General features: G+C 36.2%; 1 protein-coding gene across 43 annotated transcripts in view; it reads left to right on the top strand.

Moving 5' to 3' along the window:
* PTPRD (protein tyrosine phosphatase receptor type D) overlaps positions 1-20,141 on the top strand; it is a 2,321,819-nt gene that overhangs the window by 1,237,299 nt on the left and 1,064,379 nt on the right. For all 43 annotated transcript variants that reach the window (XM_032290736.1, XM_032290738.1, XM_032290724.1 and 40 more), the window contains one exon: positions 11,642-11,675. The gene's annotated coding sequence lies outside the window, so the exon portion shown is untranslated. The remainder of the gene's footprint in view (positions 1-11,641; positions 11,676-20,141) is intronic.

Below are 20,141 nucleotides of genomic sequence, written 5' to 3'. Positions count from 1 at the left end.
CAAAAAAAAAAAAAAACCAGACACCAAAAAAGACATATTTTTGTGTGATTTATTTAAATTTCAGATATTGATAAGCCAATCTACGGTGTTATAAATCAGGTAATAAGGGCTCAAACTTAAATGGTGGCAGTAAGCCTATCTAACTGCCGAGACCAGCTCAGTCATGGAGACCCCAACCCAGGCAGCGCTAAAGGAATCAAGAAACAAAGACAAAGATAGAGTGCAAAAGTGGGATCAGAGTGGGACGTCAGGAGGCTGACAGCATTCCCCAGCTGAAAGCTCAGAGCCGACTCTGACCCATGTATTCATTCTTTGAGAACAAGTGATTATTTTTAATAAGTGGGTGCTCCGTGTTTCTTCAGAGAATAAAGATAGACTAAACAGGCAGATAGTGCCTCTTCACTACTAAAATAGAAATAAGCTAGAAAGCACTCTTTGCAAGTCAGCAATGGGGGCAAGGTCATATGTCCTATGTTGTGTGAACTGGTTTAGTGCATGACCGGTACTTATTGCTTACTATTCTAGTAGTTTTCTGCCTGGGGATGGCTCTGTGTTCCTTGCCATCACCTCTCAGCAAACAACATATATTACACACTCATCAAGGCCTTCTCCCAGCACTAATCTATCCAAAAACAGTATTTTATGAAATAAGTGCTATTACTATTCCCATTTACATATGAAAAACTGAAGTTCAGAGAGGGTAAGTAATTTGCTAATTTTCACAAGAGCACAGTGCTAATGGCAAACTCCTAATTCAAATCTAATCTGTTGAGTTCCAGAGCTATAGCATTATAATACACAGGAATCAGAAAAAAAAAATCCTTTTCTATGGAAGACAATGAAGAAAATGTTAACAGGAGAAAGTATTTTCAATCGTTAAAGAATTTTTAAATCAAGGCAAATAAATTGTGATCGCAGACTGCCTAATAATTATCAAATTAGCTTAAAACTTCTGCAATAGATATAAGAAAGAGAATGAATAAAGGAACATGGGGACATTTTGAAATAGGAAAGGTTGGGCATGGTGGCTCACGTCTGTAATCTCAGCACTTTGGGAGGCTGAGGCAGGTGGATCACAAGGTCAAGAGTTCAAGACCAGCCTGGCCAAGATGGTGAAACCCCATCTTTACTAAAAATTCAAAAATTACCTGGGTGTGGTGGCACATGCCTTCAATGTCAGCTGCTTGGGAGGCTGAGAGAGGAGAATCGCTCGATCCCAGAAGGTGGATGTAGCAGTGAGCCACAATCATACAACTGCTCTCCAGCCTGGGTAACAGAGCAAGACTCCATCTCAAAATAAAATAAAGAAAGAAAGAGGAAAGAGTTCATATTCGATATTTTTTCAAGCTGACTGTTTCTTAACCATACTCTTTCTTATCTCCCCTATAAAATTGCTCATTAATACTCTCCTTCCCCACAGACTCTTTCAAGAATCCAAGTGTGTCAATCTCTCTTATCCCAAAACACTCTTTCAGTCCTGCTTCCTGCTCTCAAAAACTTGCTTTAATCCCTTTGCTTTTGGGAATGATATGGAAAACTCATGAATATATCAAATATATCAAAATTCTCCCTCTTAATAGTTTGGAATTGTGAAGAAAGAGAGAGACCGATCTACACTTGAAAAATGAGTAAAATTGTGAGTGTGAGATGTCTTGACTTCAGTGAAAAGGTAGAAGTTTGTAGAAAAGGTGGAGGACTTTTCTTTATATTTCTTGAAGGCTCACATTTTTCAAACATGTAGCATTTTTCTCTATCTTACTTCCTCTACTCATTCCATTTATTTACTTCATGGAACGGAGCTACAGCTTACTGCTTACTTCAAGTTCAATGTTCTACACCTTCTAATTGACAGTGAAAGACAAAGACAAAAGGGGGCAGATTTTGGAAGTTCCTAAGCTGAAATCAAATCAGTGGTCTAAACAATGATTGACCCTTACCTTCTTTTTAACAGCATTTTTCAGGGGATAATTTTAATATGTTTCAAAAACATTTCTCTTCTTACGTATATAAACATTCTCCTTAAAATCTTATTTTAGCTATTCAATTTTCTCAGTATATTTTATTCCTCTAAATAGAGTGCAAAGGTAAATTTTAACATTAGCCCTTCCTATTCCAAACCAAAGTTATCCAAATATAGGAAAATAGTGGCAAAATTTAACAGCAAACTTGCAATATTTTTTTTTAGCACAGATTAGTAAACATGCAGAAAATATGCAAAGTCCTGGTGTTTACAATGTTTTAGCAAATTACAAATTATTTCAAGAAGGAGAAAAGTCAAAGGACAAACATCAGTACACATTCCAAAGTCCACATAAAAATGATTTCAGTGTTGGAAAAAAAAATCTTAGATGGAAACAGTGATGATAATGGGGGAAAATGCATTTGGTTAAACTGTTTCCCCCAAGGTACAGGATAAAAATTCAATTTTGCACCAACAACAATAATGTCTTCTAGAGAGCTGGCTTTATTCACAGCTTTATTTTGCTTTAAAAAAGAATAACAGAGCACAAACCCAAACTATAACTTAGCTAAAGCACAAGTCCCGAATTTACAATTTGATTAATTGAAACTGAAGAAAACTTACCTGGGCTAATGTTATAAAGCATGCCGTGGAGCAAAATGTTTCCTGTGAAATCTGTTTCTAGTGATGTCTATCTACATATTTCTATTTAATTTAGGATTAAAGGGATTCTTATGATTTTATTTATTTTCACCTTATTGCTTCTACTGGAGTTAGATGAACATTGTTGCTTTGTCTACAACTTCTGTGGTGGTTGGTAACCCTTGAGGAGCCTGAGAATCCATCACCTTAATCAAGAAGCCATTACAATTTTCCATGTTCAGTTATAACTTGCAAAACTAGGATCAAATAAAGAGAACAATTTTAACCCGCAACTACATTGTAAATTTGTTATATCTTCTTTTCCCAAAATGTGTAACAGAGAAAAATCAATATCATAATGTTATTTATTCGCACTGAAGAAATAGTCTGTGAGTTTTAGATTTTGAAAGGAAATCAGGAGGAAACGAAGGAGAGTGTTTCCTGTAAGAAATGCTTAGTGGCTGGAATAACAAAGGGCTCGTGGAAATTGACATATCGTTAGGGTGCCACTGGGATGTTATCCTAAATCCAGAAATGATGGGGAAAGCAGCATGATTTTATGGAATCCTAAATCACAAACCAATTGATTTTGTTCATTGGGGCACAAAGCACAGAACGTGGCATAAAGTGGGGACTGGGAAAAGACTAAACCATCCCATCCAGCTGAGGACATTAATTTTTTTGCAACTGGTGTTCAGTTCCCACTGTTAATATTTGGACTTTTTGGGCTCTAGCCTAAACTCTCTGCTGTGCTACGTATGTACTCTCCGATTCCCTTGTCTTCATCTATGATCTCTGTGATAATGATTCTCGGTGCTTAGCTCTAGTCCTAGACTCTCCGCCGAACTACAGGTTCCCACATCCAACTTCCGATTTGACACTTGTATTCACATACCTAAGATATGTCCCATCTAAAATGGCTAAAATGGTGTTGGTTCTAATCAACACAGCTGATACAGATATAGTAAAACCATATTTCTCCTTTTCCAGTCTTGCCCATCTCAGTAAATACCACTAATATCCACTTAGTTGCTAAAATTTCAAACTAGCAATCATCCTTTATGCACTTTTTTCACTCATTACATCCAATCCATTAGTAAGCCTTGTTTTACCTTCAAAATATATTCCAGATCCATCCAAACCTATCCAGTTTTCTCCATCTTCAACCATACTTCAGTCTAAATGACTACCAGTTCTTGCCTGGAAAGTTCCGAAACTGATTTTCCAGGTTTGGTTTTTTTTTGTTTTTTTTTTTTTTTTTTTTTTTGAGATGGAGTCTTGCTCTGTCGCCAGGCAGGAGTGCAGTGGGGCAACCTCGGCTCACTGCAACCTCTGCCTTCTGGATTCAAGCGATTCTTCCGCCTCAGCCTCCCAAGTAGCTGGGACCACAGGTGTGTGCCACCACTCCCGGCTAAATTTTTATATTTTTAGTAGAGACAGGGTTTCACCATATTGGCCAGGATGGTCTTGAACTCTTGACCTCGTGATCTGCCCGCCTTGCCCTCCCAAAGTGCTGGGATTACAGGCGTGAGCCACGGTGCCCAGCCGATCTTCCGGTTTTTGCTCCTTCCTTGGCTTTCAATTTTCTACAGAGTAGCCAGAGGCATATTTAAGACAAAATCGTAATGTCACTCAACTTCTTAAAACCCTCCAATGACTTTGTATTGCCCTTGGAATATAAATCCAAATTTCTTGGCACTAGCCTACATGCAGTCCTTAATCTGGCCATCTACCTCTCTAATTGTATGTTTTTTACCACTCTGTTTGGCTTATTAGATTCTAGTCACATTGGTTTTTTCTGTTGCTTGAATATAAGTACACACAAGGCCTTGTGTGCTAACTATCCCTTTACATAAATATTCTGTCTTCTTACCTTGCATGGCTGACTTGTTCTGTGTTGCTCAGGCCTGGTCATCCAATCTAAATATTCTTCCTCTGAGCTGTATTACCTGTTTTATTTTCTCCATTTCATTAATTATCTGAGATTATTTTATTCCTTTATTTGCTTAACTGTTCACGGTCTTTCTCTCGCCGCTCTATGCTGCAGTAATGTAAGTAGGAAACATGTTCACATGTTACCACTATGTCTCCAGTGCCTAGGATAGAATACATAACAGAGTAGGCACTAAAAGTATTTGTTTCATAAACATTTAAAATTTGGTTTAACAAAAAATTAGTAATCAAATTATCTCTTACTCATTTTAACTCACTATATTTACTTACTGATTTGTTTGATATTACACCACTGTTGAATCAATGGATTTATCATATGGTTAAAATATGTTTTAGAATGTAAGAGAAGGAAGAAATGAAATAGAGTCATTTTACAGAAGTACGGACAGTGATTACATAGTGCTTTTAAAACCTAATAAGTGCATCTTACTTGAGGTATGGTTAGCTTCCTGGTGAGAGAGAGAGAAAGAAAGAAAATATTCATGTCAATATTTAGAAATGTGTCACAACCTACACATGTGATATCACAATTCTTGAACATTATTCATACATTATTCTTTTAAGATTACTTCTACTCTTTTATTTATTTATTTATTTATTTAGAGACAGAGTCTCGCTCTGTCACCCAGGCTGGAGTACAGTGGTGCAATCTCACTGCAACGTCTGCCTCCTGAGTGCAGGAGATTCTCCTGCCTCAGTCTGCCGAGTAGCTGAGATTACAGGCTTGTGCCACTATGCCCGACTAATTTTTTGTATTATTAGTAGAGATGGGGTTTCACCATGTTGACCAGTGTGCTCTTAAACTCCTGACCTCAAGTGATCCGCTTGCCTTGGGCTCCCAAAGTGTTGGGATTACAGGTGTGAGACACCGCACTCGGTGCCTCATTCTTTTTTTGCCCCCATGAGACAAATGTTGAACCATCTCACCCTAATTTTCACATCCCATATACCCTCTCATGACATTATTTTTCATTGCTTCTCTGGGCAACATTATGGATAATTTCTTCAGCTCTGTTTGCCCATTAATTTTTCCTTTAGATGTGTTTAATATATTGGTTTATTTACTTTATTTCAATTAATACATTTTTCTAAAAATTGCTACCCATTGAAAACTCTTGTTCTTTTGATTAATGTCTTTTGTATATTTGCTCTGACATCTTTTATTTTTAATAATTTAAAATATTCATTTTATAATCTATGTTTGGAATTGCATAATCTGAATATTTTGATATTTCTAATCTTGATCTCTGTACTGACTTTCACTCCAGATTTCCTCATGTGTTTTATAATTATGGATTTGAGCTCCTACTTAACAGGACTTTGTATTGATAAATCCTAAGCATCCTCTTTTGAGAATATACCCTTCCAGAAAAATTTGGTGATTGAATTTATGAGGTAACAACACAGGAATACTTTTTCATTTAATCTCCCTTTAGGATTTCTTTGTCTTTGTGGATGGTATAAATTCAAACCTGAAACATTTCTGAGAGATTTTTAGGAAAGACTTTTTATCACTTCTCCTAGAGATCCCAAGGCTCTTCTTTAAGATTGACAGATGTCCCAGGGAACATCCAAATATCACTAACTTCATATTATCCATTTTCACTTTTTTCTTTGGTACTAGCCACTGAACATTTCTGTACTGTATTTTTTCAAGAATACATTATATTTGTCATATTTTATCCAGTATTTCAGTTAATATTGTTTACTGTTGGTTTACAATATCTGACACATATTTTTGGCAAAAATGAACCAACTTTCATTTGTGTTTTTATGTTTACCCTGTAGTAAACATAAAGAACTCACGATGATGACTGTGTTAGCCCATTCTCACACTGCTATAATGAATTGCCTGAGACTGGGTAATTTATAAATGAAAGAGGTTTAATTGCCTCACAGTTCCGCATGGCTGGAGAGGCCTTGGGAAACTTACAATCATGGCGGAAGGGGAAGCAAACACCTCCTTCACATGATGGCAGAAAGAAGTGCTGAGCAAAGAGGGAAAAGCCCCTTATAAACCTATAAGATCTCATGAGAACTCACTCACTATAAGGAGAACAGTAGCATGGAGATAACCACCCATGATTCAGTTGTCCCTCCGGATGCATAGGGATTTGGGGATGAGATTCGGGTGTGTGTACAGCCAAACCATATCAATGACTGCAGAAAGAATTATTTGTATTTTAGGGGAAAAAAAGAAAAAAAAAAAAAAACTAACATTTGGCCTTCCTGTTTTATGGAGAAAGGCTGGTCTGTATTTTTTGCTCAGGGGCTGTTTTAAGACTATATGTAGTAAGGTCAGTCATACCAATTACCCATCGAACCCAGTACCCTGACCTGTTACTGTTCACCTTCTGCCACTTCAGTCCAAGTCCTGGACTTACTCCTTACTGGTATGAGAAATAGGGACTGGAGTTGTGGTATCAGAAAAAGGAAATGCCACAGGAAAGAGATACCTGATGTAATTAGAAAAGGGGGATTTCTCTGACTACTTGTATATCTATACCTGTATATGTGTGTACGTGTGTGTGATAGAAAGAGGCAGAGATGATATGTATTATATTTGCAGTTATGTGTTTCAGTGATATTATTGAAACTCATAAGAATTTCATTGCAAAATAATTTTATATGCCCCGAATGAGTACCTATTTGCATTTATTTTTATAATTATTTCTATAATTGATTCTACAAGTCAATACAGAAATAGCTGGCTTATTCCTACCACCTGCTTAGTACAGATATACAGAGAAGGTAATGATACATATTTAATTTTTTCTTCACTTTATTTTCCAACAGATCATATGATCACAATATTGGGACAATATCCAACTTAGTATTCTGTTCCTCCATTCAAATGCCAGGATTCTTTTATAGAAAATAGACACCCTTTATAAGAACTAAATGGTCAAATATGGAGAAGTGGATGGCTAATTCTTTTTTTTTTTCCCATTTATTTTATTGCATTTTAGGTTTTGGGGTACATGTGAAGAACATGCAAAATTGTTGCATAGGAACACACGTGGCAGTGTGATTTGCTGCCTTCCTCCCCATCACCTACATCTGGCATTTCTCCCCTTGCTATCTCTCCCCATCTCCCCACCCCCCACCGTCCCTCCCCTATTTCCCCCCAACTGACCCCAGTGTGTAGTGCTCCCCTCCCTGTGTCCATGTGTTCTCATTGTTCAACACCCGCCTGTGAGTGAGAACATGCGGTGTTTGATCTTCTGCTCTCCTGTCAGTTTGCTGAGAATGATGGTTTCCAGGTTCATCCATATCCCTACAAAGGACCCAAACTCATCGTTTTTGATGGCTGCATAATATTCCATGGTGTATATGTGCCACATTTTCCCTATCCAATCTATGGTCGATGGGCATTTGGGTTGGTTCCAGGTCTTTGCTATTGTAAACAGTGCTGCAATGAACATTCGTGTACACGTGTCCTTATAGTAGAACGATTTGTAATCCTTTGGATATCTACCCAGTAATGGGATTGCTGGGTCAAATGGAATTTCTATTTCTATGTCCTTGAGGAATCGCCACACTGTCTTCCACAATGGTTGAACTAATTTACACTCCCACCTATTTGCAGAAAGCAGAAACTGGACCCCTTCCTGACACCTTACACTAAAATTAACTCCAGATGGATTAAAGACTTAAACATAAGACCTAACACCATAAAAACCCTAGAAGAAAATCTAGGCAAAACCATTCAGGACGTGGATGGCTAATTCTAAATGTTATTTGAATAAATTTGCATCTGAAAGGTTCTCAGGAAACTTCTTTTACGAGTAACTTTCTGTAGGTACATATGCTATCCATAAATCACTTGTTTTGGTTTAACTCCACTTCCTCACTCTCACCAGCATCTCGAGAGTCAAAGCAAAAGCTCCAAAATTGTTTACAGTATCTTCCTTCTTCTCTGAATCAATAGTTATACACTTAGTAATTGTCTGTTTTAACTAGAAGGATTTCTGTATTTTCCACATGCCACTCTCAGGACCTAATCAAAATTCTGTGGCGGGTAGGCAGGCATGGTGGAAATGAATGGAAAATAGACTTGGACAGAAAAAAAATTTGGTTTGATAAAGGAAGTAAATCAGATCCACAGTTAACAATTATAGATCATTGAAAATATTTTGTAGTGTTAGAAGGACAGATTTTTATTGGTCCTTTTATTTGGTGTTTTCAATCATGTGAAAGAATATCTCCTTTTAAATGTCCACAGAACAGATACTGGGGACATTTAAATATTCCCTGCTTTAAATTTCTCTCCAGGGAGAGTTTCTTAGTTAAATTTTTGTTACCGTCTGAATAAAATGGAATACTGCCATTGAGTCATTATTTGTAGGAACCCATAGATCTCTGCAGTTCCTTACCCAACTGTATTACCTCTGGCACAGAAGTGCAAGGCAGCAATAAATCAAGGTGTACTTACAACTCATATTTTTCTATTTATTCATCTATCAGTGCCAGTCCAAAAAAAAAAAATCAATAGGTAAAGTTAGGTCCACACTCTACTTTTTTAAGAAAGTCAAAATAATATAGATGATATGTATTAGTAATTATAACAAAATTCACTTCACTTTTATTAATATTTTTAAGGTACTTCCATGACTATTTAGAACCTGTATTAGTCTGTTCTCATTCTGATAATAAAGGACATACTCAAGACTGGGTAGTTTACTAAGGAAAGATGTTTAATTGATTCACAGTTCCACATGACTGGGAAGGCCTCACAGTCATGGCAGAAGGTGAATGAGGAGCAAAGTCACGTCTTATATGGCGGCAAGCAAGTGAGCATGTGCAGGGGAACTTCCCTTTATAAAACTATCAGATCTCATGAGACTTACTCACTATCATGAGAACGGCATAGGAAAGACCTGCTCCCATGATTCAATTACCTCTCACTGGGTTTCTCCCACGATATGTGGGAATTATAGGAGCTACAATTTAAGATGAGATTTGGGTAGGGACACAGAAACCCGTATTAGGACACTGAAAACTTTGACTTTTGGAAGGGAAAATATCCACTAATAACCTAGTTGTAAACTCAGACTACCAACACATTTCAAATTACTGAGTATTATTCTACTCTAGGGGTGTCTTTAAACCACAATTACTTTGGAAAAAAATTTTAATTATGTATTAGGTCATGCTCCTCCTATGATTAGAACTAGAGGGGACTGGAATGAAGTACACAAAATCCAAGAAACTGAATGTTTAAATATCACATTCTATGCTTAGGTGCAAAGAACCTCATAAAGTCCTCCTTCTTACCAAATTAAGAAACCAGTGCTTTTATTTTAAATACTTATGTTAAAGTCTTTACATCTGTTATTTAAAATTTTATGATTCAATAATACTTTCTCTTGATATGTAATATATTGCATGTGACAGTAAAAATAAATCTTAATGAAATAGAATAGTGGATTTATAATTATTTTAGGCAAACAACACAAAAAACTCTAACATGAGTAACTACACAGAATTGTTTGACAACTTTTTGAAGTCTGAAGTGATAGTGGGCCCAGAAGAATAGTAAAGTATGAGACTTTGTGGGTATGTAATACACCTGTATGCTTCATATAGACAGAGTCTGATCTGGCATAGTTGGATAAGAGCATAAAATTAACAAAAAGGCAATGTTATTATTTCATTTTCCATAAGAAGACAAGTTCTCTTTTCTAAGGTTATGCTAGTAACTTCCATCTTGCTTATGGAGTGACCATGTTCATAGTTTAAAGCAAATCTGTCACTATTCCTCAAAACACTAACTTATCACCTTTCCATACAAAATTTAACCCAGCAGGGGAAAAACATGTTGTTGTTGTTTTTTTAAAATCTAAAAACTATAAAAAGAAAATGTATTCCCATATGGTAGAAAAAGTATTAAAGAATTTTTCTAAAATTTATCAATAAAGAATATTCTCTTCACCCTCAATTGCTTAATTTATTTTTTGTGAAACTAAAAAGTTTTATTCATAGGGTATATCACTATGTCTTTAACAGTCAAGTTTTATTAGCAGAGATTGCAATGCAAAATGCACTTTTCACTTAAAGAATGATTGATGAAATATGGAAAATGTGCACCATAGGCTATCTATACACTAAATGAATTGTTTCCTTTAGCTCAACTAGCATTTTCTGCACATCTCCTTCAGAGGCATAGCAGGAAGTCTTCTGGGTAGGGAACAATGAACAGGGTTAAGGCATAAACACCAATATAGAATAAACACACAAAATAGAATATGATAAGTACTGTTAAAAAGATATAAAATATGTTGGGAACATCTAGAAAGAGAATAGTTTCTTCTCTAAGTGTCAAGACAAGTTGTATTGAAGAGATGTTAACTGAGCTGGCCATCAGGAAAGGGTAGAAAAAAATATTGAGGCAGGGCAAATGGAGTAAACTGAAGTATGGAAGGAAAGAAGGAAGAAAGGAAAGAAGTGAGGGAGGGAGGGAGGGAAGGGAAAGTGGGCTTATAATTTGAGACTAGGGTACAAGGGAAAATAGTGGGAGATAAATTTGAAAGGTAGCATGAGTATATGCATGGAGAATTATGGAAAAGAATCATCAAAAGTTAGAATAGAAGCAACCTCCTAAAGCTCCTGAACACTGTGCTAAATACTTTAACTTGTTTTGGGTAGGCAACAGAGAGAATTTTTGAGCTAAGGAAGGTGTCATAAAAGCATATGGCATATAAGTATATGACACCGTCAGAGCTGTGTATAAGGACAAGCATTTCAAGATTGTGTTTGTGCCAGGACCAAGATTGTATTAAAGAGATGACTCTGTATTTCTGCTATTTAAACATGTATATCAGAAGAGAATATTGGTGCAATACATATATATGCCAGATATGCCTGTAAATTTTTTTTAAAAAAAAAACCTAATAATCTGTTTTAGCCCCAAAATGGTGGTGATGAAACACTTTCATCTGAAATAAATGATGGAGACCAGACAATGTATCTTCATTGCTTACTTAATTTTGCTTCTGGAGATATGTTCATAACATGTGTTTGAAGACAATTTGAAAGGTTTTGTTTTTATGATCACAATGTCAAAATATGTTTTTGTTGTTTCAGATGATGGTGCCTGTCCATTAACTGAACAACTGTGGTAAGTTTATTTTGCTCATCTCATATCTGCGTGGAATGCTTTTCTTTTTGATATTCCAAAGGATTTATTTTACCTATAAAACCTTTTGTTAAAATTCCTTGAATGAGTTTCCTTCTGGCAATCCATTAGGAATTTTAGGATGTTTTGTTTCTTCTTTTCAATTACAACTAAAATTTTAGTTTTCAACCAGATTTTGTCACCAGAGATGTTCATTTTCACAAATGCTTCACTTACTCAAACTTTAACAATCTCTCAATGTACTGGGAAAGTAATATCCAGTTGTTAGTTACTCTTTTAGCAGTTAGAAGAAATACTTTATGGTTTTTCTAGTGATAGCAGAATACCCAGTGTTTCCTGACAAAAAGAAAGTTATTATTTTGTTTTCTCTACTATCCTTACAATGAGAGAAAGAAAAAAAATAATTTCTATTCCTTAACTTACAAAATTGCCTTATATTGCTATGATTATTCATTGGAAACTAAGATGAGTGAGTATAACGTGGATTAATATAGTTCATCTCTGGAGAAGTTGCTACCCATTTATGCCTCTCTTGGAAGAATAAACACAACATATTTGTGCGCTGGTAAACTGGTATTTTCAAGGATTCTCTGCACATTGCCAGACTTAGAAAAAAAAGAAAACTCTACATCAAATTGTTACTCATTTTACTTCTTGAGAGTTGACCAGTTTACAGTAGATTCAGAGAAAGTATTGCGTTTTTTGTTCTTATTCAACCGCAATAAGGAAAATGTTATGAAAGAGTGTCTTTGTATAGCATCCTCCCCCTTGCCTCAGAGTAGACTGCTTGGTAAAATAAGAGATGGCCAGAGTGGGAGCTGGTTGGCAGGAGGATAACAAGTTTGAAGGTGTAAAAAAATTTACATAGGTTTTGGATAAGAAAGAATAGAGCAACTGTATGAGATGGTGTATGTGTTGTGACTTAAGAACAAGCAAATGTTGGAGAAAAAAATTAAATGCCTTATCATATATTACATTAGTGCTTCTCAAACCTTGATTTGTCTATGAGTAATATGGGCTATCTGTTAAAATGCAGATACTGATTTAGAATCTGAGCTGAAGTAGGGCCCTAGAATCTTCATTCTTGATTTCTATAAGCTCCCAGGTAATGCAAAGCTGCTGGTTTAAAGACCACACTGTAAATAGTAAGGTAGTATATAAATAAATCTCTCCCTTTGACTCCTCTCCACGGGACTTCAATCAAGACATTAATTTTTGAATGTTTGATTTGGATTTGACTTTTAGTGCTCTTGATTCACTGTTCAAAGATTATCTTAAGATTATAGCAAAAATGCTGTTTTAGTTCAGCCACATACAAAAAGAACTGAGTCTTGAAGAGCTTCTATGTCTGTTTTCCCTGTTATTACCTGATTATTCCAGGGTAAACTGTAAAGGATCAAAGAAAATCAATCTCTTTCAGCCAAGTAATTTTTGAGTGAACAATGCACAAGATTTTACAAAAATATAAATATATTATTCTAATATTGCAATCTACTCAAAGGCAATCATATAATCACCTCGTAATAGTCTAATTACAAAAAGCAACAAAAATGGTTGTGGGGTAGATAGTCCTAACCATAATACAAGTAGTCATTATCATCATTATTATGCTTGAAAGTACTTGAGTTTTGCTTGAAAATGTGATAAAATGCTTTTGGTTTTGTGTCACATTCCTACTGACATTATGAATACTTTCTAGTCTAATTCTTCAGCTTGTTCAGAGCTCAAGATAACTGAGAAAAGATGATAGATGCCAAAGTTGGTAGGGTTTGTTAGTAACCATAAATAATGGGGGCCAACAGGCCTAGTCTACTGGTGCAAAGAAATCTGAAGAATTTTCTGAAACCCTGAAAGTCTTGTAGGTGATGGAGAAGGCCATGGAAGTAGAAGTTTCAAAATTGATCGAAGTTTTCTGCTAAAACTCTCATTTCTTAACCAGGTAGCATATCAGAATCACCTGTGAAGTTTAAAAGGATATTTAGACCTGGGTACCATACAAACCAATTAACTCAGAGTTTCTCAAGGTGCATGAAGCCTAACATCTAAACTTTGATGCTTCAGCTCCCTGGTAATTATATCTGGAAATGGAGTTGAGAACCATTCCCTTATATTAGTGCCTGAAATTCTACATTTTCAACAAGTTCTTAAGTGAAGTTTGTGTTGCTGCTTTGTGGACCACACTTTGAGTAGCAAGGACCTACTAGACTCCATACTTTGGTTTTCATGTCCTGGGAGGGTCAGCATCACCTGGGAGTAGTCATCTTCTCTCTAAGGGTAAGAATAAGAAAGGTAAAAAGATGTTTGTGTTGCTGCTTTGTGGACCACACTTTGAGTAGCAAGGACTCACTAGATTCCATACTTTTTTTTTTTTTAATGTTCCTGGGAGGGTCATCATCACCTGAAAGTAGTCATATTCTCTCTAAGGATAAGGAGAGGAAGAGGAAAGGTAGAAAAGACAGAGAAGACATCCAACTGGCACATGGTATAGACATGGTAGAATGCACAGCTCCCCACAAGATTGAATTTATAGGTCAATGGAAAAATCCCTGTACCAAAATATCTCCTCTAATTAAATCATATGGTATCTGAACATGCATTATTAAAATTCATTTGATTTCACTGCATTCCAAAGCTGAGTATGCAAACATGATCTTTTGGTGCAATTGTTACAAATATAGAGCATGGAAGGAGGAGTAGGGTGGGCAGGGATCTGAATTATAATAATCGTCCCTTATGATTCTAATAAAAAATGGAGCGTGGAAGCCATTGTTTTAAACAACACAACACCATCTTTCTTGACTTTCTTTCAATATGCATACATATTCCCATTCTTTAAACCAATAATTTATATATACTCTTCTATGCATCAGTAGAGCTCATATAACAAGATAATAATAACTAAGAACTACATGGTGATGACTATTTGCCAGTCACTGTTCAGAGTTTCATATTTATAAGGACTATCCTAGATAATACATGCTATTATTATCCTCTTTACATATAAGAAAACTGGAGCACAAAAATATTAGATTGCTAAAATTTACATAACCGGTAAGTGTTAGAACTAGAATTCAAACCCAAATACTCTGGCTCTACAATACATGTTCTGTAAACTTCCAATCAGTTGTGAATTGATCCATGTATTCAACAAACACTTCTGGAGGAGCTTTTATATACTAGGCAATTTAAAAAATAGTAGGAATAGAGCACTAAAGGGAATAACAATAAAATCTCCTCCCCTATGGAGATGTCCTTCTAGTGGGAGATGCAAGCTTTTATTTTTAGAACAGCCAGAATTTTTAAAAAGACCTCAGCATTCATGACATGAAGACATAAACAAATATAGCCATTCTGTTTGCTTTCTGAATGATCTTGTCAAATCTCTTTACCTGTTTAGTAACCTGATTAAAAGATGTAAAGGGACATGTAAATAACTTATTACTTCACATCGTCTTTTAGCATAATATAAGTTTTATGTATACGTATGGTTTAAAAATGTCTTGATGAAAAGAATTGATTTTCCCATGGCAGTAGACACTAAGGGCATCATGAAAGCACTAGCTGTCATGAAGGTGTTGGTGGCAATGTTGTGGTATTCATGTTGGCATGGGTGCATGTAGTTATGATATTTGTGATAATGGTGATGATGACTGAAATGATGAAATTGATGGTAATTGCTACAACTTATTAAGCACTTACTATGGCTCAGGTCTTGTGCTAAATTATTTATATTCAGTATTCAATCCATCCCACAGATTTGTGGAAATGATAATATACTTTAGAGCTCAAGAATCTGATGATTAGGAAGCTTAAACAACTCGCCCAAGTCATATAGCTCGGCAAATAATGGAGGCTGAATTTAACCCCAAATCTATTAATTATCTATTTCTATGGAAGAAAGCACCCTAAATCTCAGTGGCGTAAAATAACAATTTGTTATTCCTCATGATGCTGAGAGTAGGCTGACTATGCAATTATTCTGCTCCACTCAGTGTCAGTAGGGATCCCTCATGCAGCTACATTCAACTAAGAGATTAACTGGGGGTCTCGGTTTCCTTCCCTGTAGCCCCTCTTTCTAAATGGTGAGTTGTCTTGTGATGGCTGTCCACGTGTCCTGTCTCTATAGTAGAATAGCCTGGTTTTTCACATAGCATGCAGTTCAGCTCCATGGAGTTTTGCAAAGGACAATCCCCATTGCAAGTGCCTCTCCTGGTATCAAGCTTGCTAAGTCCCATTGGTCAAAATAAGTTGCATGAACAAGCCCAGAATTAAGTAGGAAGATGACAAGTGTAAGCATACCTGAAGGCATGGTTAGGTCTATCACACCAAATATTGCTGCAGGACTTTCTCCTCAGTTCAGCTAAAACTGGATTCTAGTCACATGGCCAGGAAAGATTAGGCTCGTGGACACAGAGAGGGCTAAGAAAAACAGAATTTATTGGGCAAAAAAGAAAAAGAGAATATTTTTCAGCAGAGCAGGAGGGAAGCCGATTAACCGGCTCCCGCCCCATCACACAGGAACTTGAAGGACCAGGCTCCTCCCCTCTGCAAACGACAGGAACTTCCGTGGCTCCACCCCATTCTCCCAGGGCGCAGGCTGGTCAGAGGTTCTTCGGGGAGCCCTTTTTACTTGGCTCTCTCAATGTGGCTGACTCTAATTATTGTAATATAGTTTCATTACTGTAGCATATTCCCTCCCTGAGGAGGTTGAAAGTAAACACTGGAAGAAAGCAGACTACAAAGGATTGTTGAAGGGACAGCCTAGACAGATCTGACCTGGGCATATTCCAATAACAGGGGGTCACCTATGTAGCCAAGAAGAAATGCATTCTAGAAAATTCAGTGTTATATAAATGGTAAGGTTCAGTGTTCAAGAATTCAGAGACTTTGAAAGGATCTCTTTATAACCTGATTATCAAATTAACCTAGAGTCATGGCAAAGGTGGCAAAACTGAACATTTACAAACTAGAATTCTGCTGTTGGCCTAATGTAGGATCCCATTCTCAGAAGTGCACATCTCCATGCAGCTGGACAACAGGAGGGACCGTGGTGATTTTGTGCCTACTGATACTAGACAATTTTATCTCAGTTGAATCCTCAAGACCAAACCCAAAGCATGCAGAAAAGATCTCAATTTGAAAGATGTAAAAGCTAAGACTTCTGCTGTTACCAATGACTTATCTGCAATATACAGAAGTCTCGTTTTGAGTTTGTGAATAACTTTGCATTTTAAGCAGGTTTATGTCCCAATGGGCCTGTCAGAATGACTTAACTAGAAGACAAACAACCCACAGAGCTTTGTCACTACAGTCATCAACACACCCCGATTATTGTATGTAGCACACTGCTCTTGCTGAGGGCCAACAGGAGTCTCAGTTGTCCAGCAAGACCATAATGAAATGAGTTTTGCCTTGCTGCTTTCCCAGCTATTTCTTTTTTCAGGAACTCCACAGAGAATATTTGTCTCCAGGACTATAAATTTGGTACTTTTCACCAGCTCTAAATTTTCTCTGTTGCTTAAGAGTAGTAAGGATCAACAGCCTACTCTCACCATTTAGGGATTAACAATGTGGAAAATTGAGTGAACTCAGTATGATTGCCACTCAAAGGTTCTCTATGTGAACCAGAGTCTTCTTTAAATTTTGAAATAAATTCCACATTAGAAGGCAGAAAGGAACAAACTGTGTGTGGAAGAAAATGTTTTTGCTTTTTCTTAACACAGAATGGAAGTAGAGTGGCAATCCTTTCTATTATGACTAGAAGCAGGGCCCACTTCCCATGTTCTTCTAGGGAGTTTGGTTTTACTACTTAATAAAAAACTGAAAATATATTGCTATAAATGGAAGAGAAATAATACCCTGATTTATCAAGTAGAGATTTCTAAGTTGCACCAACAAAATAATTGGGTGCATATACAAATGAGGACTCACATGTACGGAATTCAAATTTTGTGTATGCAAAACAGATAATTGTACAATCAAAGAAGTGCCTTGATTAAAATCATTGTATATGTAAATTCATTTGCTAGAGCAGTCATATTTTGGCACATGCATACATAATTAGTGATTTCTAATTTAAGGTAATTTTATGGTAGAAATAGTCTTACCTAGTGGTGCTCATGTTTTACCCATTAGTCAAATCAAATCTTATACTTATTTTTTTATTTCAATAATCACATTGTCATTTAAAACATGAAATGTCTCCCTGTTTATCAATATCACTGAAAAATTAGAGTAATTTATAGCCTCTTGTTTTGAAAACTGGCTACACAAATTATTCCTTTGAAAATACTGTTAATATGTCGGACACTGATTTACTTTCAATTTGGGAGCTTGTTCTAAATGATAAAGCAGTACATGTGTAGTATATATAGAATATCCCTGATCATAAACCTTCCATTCATTTCCCATTTTATTCACATTTGACATTTCTGAAAGTTAAATGGATTTAAGTCAATTAGCACACTTAATATAGACTCTTATCCTTAAAGCAGCCCTCCACTTAATAATACATCTTACAATAAGAACCATCTTGTTATGAAGATATCTTGAAAAACACTATCTTGCAATCAACACTGTGTTCTCAGAAATCCAATCTTGTTATCAATGACAACAAGCACTTGCGTATGGTTACTATGTGCCAGGCGACTTCTCTTCACAACCAGCATGGAAGGTGGATTTACTGTATTTCACAGATGAGGAAACTGAAACACAGGTTACTTATGTGTTAATAACTCTTTCACAATCACATAGCAACTGCTTGACAAAGTCTTATCAGAGCTTGATAAGACTGTGTCTGCTGTCCTCCTTAAAAGCAATGCTAGGTCTGCTTCAGTTGCTTCTGTAAAGCATGTGTGACTGTATGAAAAGTTGTAATGAGATCTACTTGTCCAAGAATTACCTCCTCGTTCTCTTCTTTTACCTGTCCTAAGGCAATAATAATACTAATAATACATTTAAAAATTTTTTTAAATATTTTCTTCTTTTCTCTTATTGTCTTTTATTGTTTCTTGGAATACTCTGGGACATTTGAAAGCTGTTTAGAGAGCCTGGAGAACCTCAAGACAGAGTCTACCATTGGCTGATACAGTGGACAAATATTTCATGGAGCCCAGGAATTTGTTTTCCCATTTCTCTTAATAACTATATGATATAAGTGAAAATCTAAGTACTTTTGTATTCCAGTTCACATAATCTTTGTTCAGAACTCTCCAAGGGCTTGATAATATTACTCAGAAAAAAGCCAGTCGTTATATTGGCCTTCAAAGTTGCCCAAGATCTAGCCTCCTGTCTGCCATGCTCTCCTGCCTCCATTTTCCTCTTTTACTTGCTTAAGTTAATCTGGCTTCCCCGCTGTCCCAGGAATCCCCAGCAATCTCAGGCCTGAGGACTTTTGCCTCTGCTCTCTGTACCTGGAGTGCTTTCTCACATAACAGCATGCGACTTCCCCTAGCAACCTTGAAGTCTCTCCTGAAATGTCACCTTACCACAATGCTTTTCTCCCCCCTGTATCTCTTCTTATCCCACTTAATACTCTTAATCTGCTTTCCATTGCCTCTAGAGCTCTTACCTGCCTTGTCTTTTATAAATCTATTTATTTGTCCAGCCTTTAATACTAGAATCTATAGAAACTATAGAAGCTGTAAGAAAGGAGTATTTCCTGCTGTTATCTCCAGCCTCTGGCACAGAGTACATGCTCAGTAACTACCTGTTGCACAAATGGACAGTCAAATTATGGAAATAAACAAGTAAATGAATATTCTAGGACTCTATTCAAGGATTCCCTACTTAGTTGTTGCTAGAATGACTGCCTGTTAGGTACAGTACCAAACAGTTTTCTTTACAGGATAACACACATGAATGTATATTTAAGGCTTGTCAGTGGTTGGTGCATGTCATTTTATATGAGGCAAGTAAAAAAGGTGAAACTTAATGTTACTGCAATTAAAGATAAATTACTGGCAAATATGATTAGGGTTTTACTATTTTAAAATATAATAAAAGCAATAGCTAAGCACTATGCTGCTATGTATTATCCCTGTTTTACATGTCTTACATATATTATCAAATTTAATCCTCACCACTACCTTATAATGGAGGCCGTGTTATTATCTCCATTTAATGTGAGAAAAATGAGGCACAGAAAAAGTTTAGTTACTTGCCCTAAGTCAGAGGCAAACCCATAGACTCCTATTACAAATGGAAATATATGCATATATATTTCTCCCACGCTGATTTATTGCTCAGTAGCAAGTCTCCCTAATGATCCAGATTAAAATACTGACTTTGGAAGATTGTTTTTCAGAAAAGTGGCAATATTATTGCATTCCCTTGTACTCATTATCTCAGAAAGCTTTTTTGTTTGTTTATTTTTTCTGAGTGTTTGAGAAATTATCTTGGAGAAATTAACAAAATGCATCAGTATACACATGCTACGTACTTTCCTTA

This window comes from Sapajus apella, unplaced genomic scaffold, assembly GCF_009761245.1.
Source record: "Sapajus apella isolate SASKATOON/1434 unplaced genomic scaffold, GSC_monkey_1.0 scaffold24, whole genome shotgun sequence".
NCBI classification, from domain to species: Eukaryota; Metazoa; Chordata; class Mammalia; order Primates; family Cebidae; genus Sapajus; species Sapajus apella.
The sequence above is the reverse complement of the archived record's forward strand: the minus strand, read 5'-3'. Positions and strand labels throughout refer to the sequence as shown.